The sequence below is a fragment of the Notothenia coriiceps genome, unplaced genomic scaffold (assembly GCF_000735185.1).
Source record: "Notothenia coriiceps isolate Sejong01 unplaced genomic scaffold, NC01 NC01_scaffold00029595, whole genome shotgun sequence".
Classification (NCBI taxonomy): domain Eukaryota; kingdom Metazoa; phylum Chordata; class Actinopteri; order Perciformes; family Nototheniidae; genus Notothenia; species Notothenia coriiceps.
The window spans coordinates 8,528-18,650 of record NW_011362296.1 but is presented as its reverse complement, the minus strand read 5'-3'; the positions used below and the strand labels follow the sequence as shown (position 1 = coordinate 18,650).

Here is a 10,123-nt window from a genome sequence, read left to right as displayed (position 1 = left end):
AAAAAAAATAACAAACAATCTTGTAAACAAAAGTAAAGATACAAGTGAAAAAGATTTACCATTTACTTTGTAAATGAATATATTTAACTCAATATTCTACAAAACGAAGTGTGTACCAAATACGAAAAGCCTTTCTGCTTTGGTCATTGACATTGATTGTAATAAGGTAAGACAAAAGTCACCGTTCCTCACCCGAGTAAGGACCGTCGGCTTCTTAAGAGGCCCTATTACGTATTTTATTTTTAGACAATAAAACTTGTGGTCAAAACAAAAACGTGCAAACAAGAGAACAAATATACCGAGGTAAACTCAGTATAAATTATACAAAGATAATCTTTATTCTACTTTTGAGGTGGTTTTACGTAAACTGAAAAATCCTTTAATGTCAACTTTATGATGTACTAAAGTAACAGTCACTATCCTTGTGGTATTGGATAAAATTCGTATAAGTACACACTTTAGACCATGAAACGGTAGGTGACGGAATAGATTAAACAAATTGAAGGCTTCCATATTGCGAAACCTCCATCCGAACGTATATTTCGCAGAAACCCAAAAGTCTTTTCGCGAGATTTTTATTTTACATAATAATAATATAGTAAATTAATATCCGGATTAATTTTACTAGGACTAGACCTAGTGACCAAAACGATGATGTAAACTTTCGAAAACCCCTGTTTACGAACTCTATAATTTTACCAATCACTAATGAAACTTAAAAGAAAAAGTGAATAACTTTTGTGTTTGAGCTCATAGTCCTACCAGAAATAGACCTTTCAATAGGTGTAGAGTAGTGGTGCAACAGTGCCGCTGGGAAACAGTGCAGTGTCTATGCCATGGGCTTGAGTCTAGCGGTGGGTTTGCTATGACGGCAACGATTCCTCCGTTTCACGTTTAAACATAAAATATAAAAAAATTTGTGTCCCAAACCAAGCCTAGCGCGGGCTAACTGCCTAAAGACTTTCCCTTACCTCGGATATGCCGGCAGTTGCGTTCTGTTCAGCTTGCTCAGGTGCGTGTGTGCGGCCTTCTTGATGTTTATACAGTCGAGACACATGAAGCATTGCTAACAACCCGCGCATAGATACCCTTAACATCAAACATCGTGACGAGAGTATAGTAAAGTTACCCAATTGAAAGATAAGAAGACACAAAAACATACAAAACTCGACTCCACGGTTGAGTTGTATGTTACAACTACTTTACTTACTTTAAACCACTACTAAGTACAAAAACACAATTACATTATCGTCAATTTTGTCCCTGGCCAGTTTAAACTGGTTGTGGTTTCATTTCATTCCCCCCCTTTGCTTATGTTATCCTCCCAAAATTACATTGGTAACGAATACTGTAACTACTATAAAATTTAGTTTTTTGTATAAGGGATTTTACACCTTCGAGACCTACGGTATGTTTACTTATCAACTATAAAAAAAATCCCGGTGTTGAAACCGGTATCTCGTGGATCACAATAGTTTGCGTAAAGTTACCACTTTGATAGGTTTGTATAACGTAATACTGTTGTAAAAGGTGATGCTACTTTCCGCACATTCGGTTTTTTTGGAATAAGACCAAGGTAGTACCCATTGGGGTGGGTAGGAGAGGTGGACGTCCGACCTGTCTGTCTATGGGGGGGTGGACCTGTCTGTTCCTCGAGGAAGAGGTTGTCTGACGACGTTCGAAGCGACAGTGTCCTTGGCTATGTCCTTTTGTAAGGACGGGTGACGTTATTGAGAAATGTGTTGTCAAGAGTGAGGGTTGGCAGGTGTACAACTGCCTGCCAGTTGAGGAACGTCATAGTTATGATTAAACCGACTTGAAAATATAAACTAGGTTAGCCATATAACCATATAAATGTGGTATTGCCACGTGTCGACTATCTTTCCCTGTGGATCACCAATTTCGTGCAATAACTTTAAATAATAAAATAATAATCTATAATTATCCTCTGTGTCTGTCTGTTTGATTATTCCGAAATAAAATTTGTAATTTCTTATGAAATCCAATTCCAGAATAAAAACTATTCTTTTTTCGAAACCCCCAATATTTATAATTCGGACTGGTTTATGATTTATAACGAAAGGACGTTACAATTGATGACATACAAATTCGTGAATAAAATTGACTATAATATGTATACATAATATGAGAATATCTTCTACATACATCTATCATATTCTTTACACGTCTTATACTGTCAATTACCACACTCCATATGTGTGTATAACTATCTACAGAAACATTACCGTGACACAACTCCTTGGAGCGCTGGGTTCAACAAGTAGAGGCTGGAACAGTCCATAACTTGTAAGTTAATTTATTTCTTGTGTCTTAATAATTTATATTTTGTGTTTAAACACACTAATAAGTATGATTTACTAAATGTTGTATTTGTGGTGACGTATAAAGTTGACAATTGTACGACTACATTGCGTGTCTACAAAGGTTGAACCCCTCAGTTATTCATATAGAATAGAATTCTACTAACATACTGATGACGGTATAAACGTTTTAAACTGGAGACTGGAACTGTTCACGTAAAAGGATCCGAATAGTAAACATGAGTCTCCCAGTGTCTGTACCTGCTCAGACAATTTATTTCGAGAAGACTGGAATCGACAGTACACCATAATATAATGGGTGATCTTCGATAAGATAGATATACCAGAACGACCAGACGTTACTTGTGCACTGCTATTGGAAAACCTGAAGGCGACAATTGAGAAGATAGAATACCGCACCCAAACATTCGCTAGCCTCTCTTAATGACATGAAGCCCAATTTTAAGAGAATTTTTCGTTACTCGACGAGCTGGGAGCCAGGACTGCCTATAATAATTAGTTTGTTTATTTATGTGTGTTCCTATGAATACACAACAACTACATTTTTTGTCACACACCAATCTTTCCTTATGTTTTAATCTTCCTTTTTGCTACTTGTTTATGTCAAAGTCATAAGACTCGGGATGAGAGGTATTGACTGCCGTTGTTTTCAGGATGTAATAAGTTAATTTTTATTTCCTTCAAATTCTTTGTTATTCACCCGAAACTATAACCATTCTTTTTTCCAACTATTTGCGACACTTTACCTAGACGCCTCTCGTAAAGGCGACGCCTAGGGTTGCATAGGAATCTTAGATATACACAATAATGTGGTTGTCAAGTATCAACATTTCAGGTATACGTTCAAGCCGTATAAAAGTATTTAATTCCATACATTAACAACAATGAAGTTAAACAATCATTTGTTCCTACACTACTTCAGCTGCTTCAGAATAACAGCAGTGAAATATATAAGAGGACTGGTGGTAGATTTGGATGTTTTGCATTTGTTAAATATCATGTGTTTGTTCTCCAACATGGGACTACATCAGATGACATGAAGCCAAGTAACTGGAAGATATATACCATACTGGACAGGGCTCCCACTCCACCAACATTTCTGCTTTTCCCTATCAAGAGAAGAAAACAAATCTCTAATTTCGGAAAGACCAAACGCATATTAGCTATTTAGCAAACAATTGTGTTGGAAGTTTGTAAATCATAAAGCACACCCTATGCATTACTTTTATTCCCGTCTAACCTTTTACACTCCTGATGGGGAAAGTTTCTAGGCGAGTGTGGTAGGAGCAATCTGTGAACATCAAAGCAGGTTCCACATACAGTATTAGTCATATTAGAAATAAAATAAATACAACTATGAACACTTAAGTAGCAACCAGACTTGCACGATGAAAAGTGACCACACTGTTATCACTGGTCAAAAGTTACTGTATACATCATTGAAATGGAACCAAGTTGCTCTCAGTCCTAACATGGGATGCTTGTTTGAATGGCCATACCACTGCTGAGCCTGAGATGACCAAAGAAAATACTGCACTGCTGCTTCCTTTACTGTCTAGCATTCTCATCACCACCTTATCAACTATGACTGTATGTATTTGAGTCTAATTAGACAATTAAAGCCCTTTGGATTTTTGGATAATGTATCAGTTATAGTTATTAGTCACAATATAGCATTGTTAACTCACTGAAGAAGCATCAATCACTGCGTTTACATGCACTTTGCTAAAGTACATGTCGATAGATTTATTAGAATACCAATCAATTCGACTCATGCAAATGTTTATAATCAGTCAAAATACTTAATACTGTTAATATACCTGACTTTTTCTTTTTGCGTCTAGGACCAAGTACTGTGTCCCTCACGGACCCTGTCCTGACAGCTGTGGGTTGAAGAAGAAATATTACTATATACATACAGTACACCAAGTTAAGCTTAAACTCAAGTTTCAAAATACATCCCACAAATGCAGCATCACATGATGCAATTGGTGTTAGGTACAGATATCTTTTTGTTATTGCGATTTAATTGAAGTCTAGGCTAGACTATGAAGTCTAGGTGTTTTGTTGTCTTGCCTATATAATTGACTCCATACTTTATGTGTAAGGAATAGTTTGATAAATATTAACATGTTGTGCTGTAACTCTAAATGAATTTAACTTTGATTCAAAAACCTAAGTTTATTCCCCGTATGTTCATTATGGGACAGTGTCGTATCTAAATGCAGTTCTTGAGTATAAAGTTTAAATATGCAATTTTTGGACCCCTTTTTTCCTTCAATATTAAAATGGGTAATGAACCTGTTAACCGAAAAAGGGTTTTTGAGGGTGGTTGGAAAAAAAAAAAGAAACGAAAAAAGGGGATTTAGTTTTTTCTCTTTCTTTTTAGAGAAATTAAAAAGCCTTTTTTTTTCTTTTGGTTTTTTTTGCCCGTTATAATTCGATAAAAATCGTTGTTTTTTAACCAAAACAACCCTTTTCAAAAAACCATTTTTTTAGGTATTTTTTTTTCGTGGGGGGTGGGGGATTAACGTTTTAAATGGAAAAATAAGGGGCAAAGATTTGGGGGAAAAAAAGAAAGTTAAAAAAGTAAAAAGAAAAAAAAATTAAAATTGGGTTGAGGACCCCCCCCTTTTCAAAAAAAAGAAAATCCCGCTTTAACCCCAACCAATTCCCTTTTTCGTTTTTTTAAAGACAAAACCACTTTTTTTTTTTTTTTGTTTAAAAGGGTTTTTTTCGTTTCCAAAAAAAAAAAGGTGTTATGTTTCAAAATAAATCGGTAAATAAATTTCTTTTTTAATTTTAAATTTTACTGTTTGTTACTTTTTGTTGAAATTTTCAATTTTTCCCGTTTTTTTTTTTTGGAACTGAAAAAACGTGCTAAAAACTTTTTTTTTTTTTTTCACTGGGTGGGGTTTTGGAAAAACAAAATTAAGGGGCCCGACCCCAGGGGGGTTTTTTATTTTTTTTTTTTTCAAATGACACTAAAATTGTTAAAAGGGTAAAAACCTTTTTTTTTTTTTTTTTTACCCCTTTTTTTTTGGGGTGTCCGAAACGGAAAAAAAAAAGTCCAAAAAAAAAAAAAAAAAGGGATTTGTTAACCCCCTAAACCGAACAAAAAAACCCTTTTTAAAAAACCCCCGGTAAAAAAAATTTTTTTGGGGGGGGGGGGGTGAAAAACGAAAAACCTCTTTTTTTTTTCCCCGGGAAAAAACTTTTTTCCCTTAAAAACCCTTTTTTTTTGGGTTTTTCCTTTTTTTTTTTGTATTTTTTTTTTTTTTTTTTTGAAAAAGAAAACCGGGTTTGGACCGACCGGAAGGGAATGAACCGGATCCGTAAAAAAGAAAAAAAGTAAAAAAAAAGGGGGGGTTGGAATTAAAAAAGTTTGATTACCCCCTGAACAATTAAAAACATTAAAAAACAGAGATTTTTTTAATTCTTTTGTTAATTTTTTTTTCCGGGGGGGGAAAACCCTTAAAAAAAAAACCTTTTTTTTACATTAAAAAAAGGGTCAAATTCAAAAATAAAAAAATTGCAAAAAAAAAAAAGTTGGGGGGTTTTAAAATTAAATCCCCCCCGTTACAATTTCTTTTTTTTGAGGGTGAACTTTTCCTTTTCCGTTTAAAAAGGTTTTTTAAAAGGGTTTGACCGGCCAAAAAATTTTGTAAAAACGGGTGAAACGAAAAAAATTTTTTCATGGTTTAAAAGCCCTTTTTAATCTTAAAAAATAAAAATTTTTCCCTTATGTTTGGTTTTAGTTTAAAAAAAAAAAAAAAAGCCCCCCCCTTGAAAAAGTAAAAAAAAAAACGGGTTTTTTTTTACAAATTTAAAAATTTTTTTAGTTCAGGTTTTTTTTTTTTTTTATTTTTGGAAAAATTTTAAAAAAATGACAAATTTTTTTTTTAATATGGAACCTGAAAAAAAGAAAAAACGCAAAAATTCCCCCCTTTTTTGGTTTTTCCAAAAAAAAAAAAAAAAAATGGAAACACAAAACGGGGGGGGTCTATGTGCCCTGGACAAAAAGATCACGACTTCTACGTAGTCGCAAATAACCAGCCACGAGATTCAAAGGAGTAACACTACTTGTCGTTACAGTCACTTTTAATACCTTTTAAGTACCCACACTTTGATTACTATGCTAGAAACTGTATGCAGACCTGGGACTTGAGACAGCAGTAGTTACCTTTCACATACACCCGGCAAAACACGTATAGATAGAAGTATACAACAACCACCTGTTAGAGATTCGGGTTACCGGGTCGACTAACGTATACATCGTAAGGGAGCTTGTTGCCTCTTTAAAAACAGACTGTACGAAAGCCTTGGGAGGACCACAACCAAGAGTAGACTAAACAACTCCTACCGACGTGACGTAAGAGACCAGAAAGAAGAACTCGAACTTAACAATTCTTACGGGACGGAAATAGACTACATCGACGGTAACACGGAACGGCAAAGAACAAAAATAAATCGAAGCCATAGAAAGGATTCGATAAACAAGAGTTCTCAGAATCAACGATTACAAAAATTAAAGAAGCCAGAAAAAAGGAGACCACTAACGTGACCATAAATGTATAAGCACCATTTACTCTACAAAGATGGTAGAAGTTACCATATGCAGATTAGGTGGTGTAGAGGACTTTTTTGTCAAAAAGACGTGACCTAATCCCTAATCACAACGCAATGTACTGAAAAACAACCAAAAATAAGATAAACATAGATACGGTATAACAACATTACAGAAATTTTAACCTTTTGATAAAGGTTACATACTCTTGGAAATAACAAACATTTTCTACGCTTTGAGGTTTGTAGTAGTGGCTTGCGCACGTGTACGTACTCCCAGTGCTCTAATTCAAACAACGTGTCTACCTTTCGACTGTCGTACATCCAAGTAAGGTCAAACGAAATCGGGCAACCCAAGTCTACTTTGCCAAACGAAAACTGTCATAATGCCGAAGGTGTTTACTTTAAAAAAATAACTAAAAAACAGGTTCTCGTGAATCTATAAGTAACGATAGCCTTACAATTCTCCGTAAGGTACCTTATATTTTTTTTTCAACAAGAGCCTCCGGCCAAAATAGTTTGAATGATGGTGGGAATTATCTATGTATTAACATACAATGAGTGGCAATATACAAAAAAGTAAGAATTATCTAAGCCGTCCGGTGTTTGTTCCTTCGAAAAACCGTAGCATCGTCAAGCAATAAAAAGATAAAGATGGTCACATTTTATACGTGTAAAATTAATTACGTTATCAGAGAGCATCCATCAATTGACAATTAACACTCACCATTGGTCGTAAACATAGAATAACATGAAATTGAAATTACTAATACAAACACGTGACCCTTGAGTCCTATGACTAGCAATGTAGAACGGTAAAACACAAACAGATAGCTTTTATTATTAGCACGAATGTTGACACATTTGGGGAAGACCATTTATATACTAAGGCGTTCTCGAATTAAGTCGTAGAATCCAAGATTACCACCCTGTATGGTGATCTACGACAGTAGTCATTAAAATATCAACATCAATATATCAAACACTACAAAGGAAAGGTAAAACAAATTGTTGTGCATTTATTGGAAAGAAACGCATCTAATGTTTTTTTATCGGTAACATAACTTGTTCACACGACGCAAACCACTTCCGGCAGTTTTCACTTTAGAAGGGTCTGAATGTGCATAACCCTACATTGGTTTTAGCCTGGGAACTTCTTTGAACATCCGGGAGTACGAACGTGATATGGAAGGCCGTCAAATAACTTCCAACATGTTTTTTAAAAAACAATTCGTTTTGAATGTCTTCTCGAATTTAGGTAGGAATACAACAAAACTAGATCAGATGCAAACCAACACAAATTTTTTCTTTTTCAGTTAATTGAATTTTCGCTAAAAAAAAGATAGTTTTGGGTTTTTAAAAACATCCTCAAATATTGTGTGTAAGAAAGATCTACAATTTTACAGGGCAAATTAAACATCGAGCGTTTTCATAATGTTTTTCAAATGTTTTCCGTGAACAAAAACGCGAAACTTGATAGTGTAAAAACGACGTGACAAATAAACTCAAAAACATATTGACCGCTATGTTCTTGATCGTGCCATAAATTGGTGTTATCATTCAAAATTTTCTCTTATAATCGATTACTTGTTGGTCTTGCCCTGTAAAACACGTTTAATAGTGACAATAAATAGGGTTATAATCCGTTCAAATGCACTTAATTTTTTGGTAAACCCATAACGATGTTCGAAACGCATAAGAAACTTTTATTTAATTTTCAACATTTCAACAATTACTGTTCATCAATCCCAAATTACTGACTTTCTGAACTCGGTAGGGAATTTGTTAAAGGAAAATCGTTTTGGCAAGGATTTTGCAAAGGAAATTGTTTTCCCTCTTATAAAATGCAATTACCATTCTCGTGTTTTTACTTTCTGCTATGGGTTCAAATGTATAAGGGTCAAACCCGTCAAGACATAATTCCAGTAAAACAGAGTCCCAACATTTTTTTTCAAATAGGTAGTGGTCTCCAAGGAAATGTAATGTAAATACAAAAATAGGTTTCGCTGAACATATAAACTAACGTGAATACGTGCAAAATTAAAAATACGTTTTTTTTTTACATAACACACCTTTGTTTTTTTATTACATTCCTTACTATACAGGGCGTGATATACAAAAAGGGGGTTATTTGTTTTAAGTCTTTTGTTTCCAGTATTTCACCTATTATAGACCCGTTTTATTTGTTCTTACTTAAAAATCCCTATTTTTAGAGAAAGAAAAATAATTGAAACTGACGTGTGTAAGGGGATAATGTAAATAAAAAGGGGACACTATGGAAAGGTGCGACATAAAAGAAAAAAAACCCAATGAGGAAACAAACCGTTTTGTTAATTGTGTCCAACTTCTTAAGGTGACCAAAAAAGTTCTAGGACTCTTCTCTGTAAGACTTAGAATGTGGACCACGTTGGAAAGAAACTTTCTTTAATAGAACGAACACCCCCTTATGTAACTCTAGACCAACGGTCTCTTTTTGGGACGTCCAACTTCTATACTTCTGGGGACTTTAACGTGGGTCTATCCTTCCTCTTTGGGTCCCTATTACACTCTCCGAAAAGTGCCTCCCCGGTCCATTATTTTATATATGGAAAAATAGCCACCTATGGGAGAAATACCAAGTGTTATGTGTTTTTGTCCCTGTAAACAAGAGAACTCTAAACAGTTGTAAAATAATTTTTTCAGTTCTCACTATAAAAGCTATAAAGATTTTAAACACACATCCATTAACAACTGTTCAGTGAACAAATGTTATAGAGTTTTGGAATTCGTGAGAAGCGTAACTTATTATTTTTAAACAAGATTATTTTTTATTATAATTGTTGTCAAAATTGATTATTGTTAAAGTGTGGGGAGGTTTTTCTATGAACCATAAACAAGTATAGGATGCGATAAGCTTTATTTATTTTTTTTTTTTTGTTTTTCTACCTGTTTACAACCAAAAAAGTGGAAATGTATACCAATATGGAAAAAAGTGTGTTTACGTTTCGTTGTTCGTCCGAATGAACATGTAACTATTTAGTGTTTATTTGAGGATACACTAACCAAAGTGTGTCTTTTCCCAGAAATTAAACATCGCAACCCGGTCATCCAGCTAATGTGTTTTACTAAACCGAGTACAGGTATAACGATGCTCTCAACTTATAGTAATTATAACACCAGATGGATTTCGTTAGGGACTGGTATCCCCATTTTGAAGCTTCGTTGAGTACGTTGTT

At 34.4% G+C, this 10,123-nt stretch overlaps 1 protein-coding gene and 1 long non-coding RNA gene across 2 annotated transcripts in view; one reads left to right on the top strand and one right to left on the bottom strand.

Annotated features, from left to right (window-relative positions):
* Positions 1 to 10,123, top strand: part of LOC104958975 (PH-interacting protein-like) — a gene marked incomplete at its 3' end in the record, with an annotated part of 24,421 nt that overhangs the window by 7,239 nt on the left and 7,059 nt on the right. The window lies entirely within an intron of this gene.
* On the bottom strand, positions 3,219 to 4,155 carry LOC104958970 (uncharacterized). Its single transcript, XR_799811.1, has 3 exons — positions 3,728 to 4,155; positions 3,583 to 3,633; positions 3,219 to 3,451 (listed from the first exon to the last, which is right to left on the bottom strand). It is a non-coding gene; the product is annotated as an uncharacterized lncRNA (long non-coding RNA).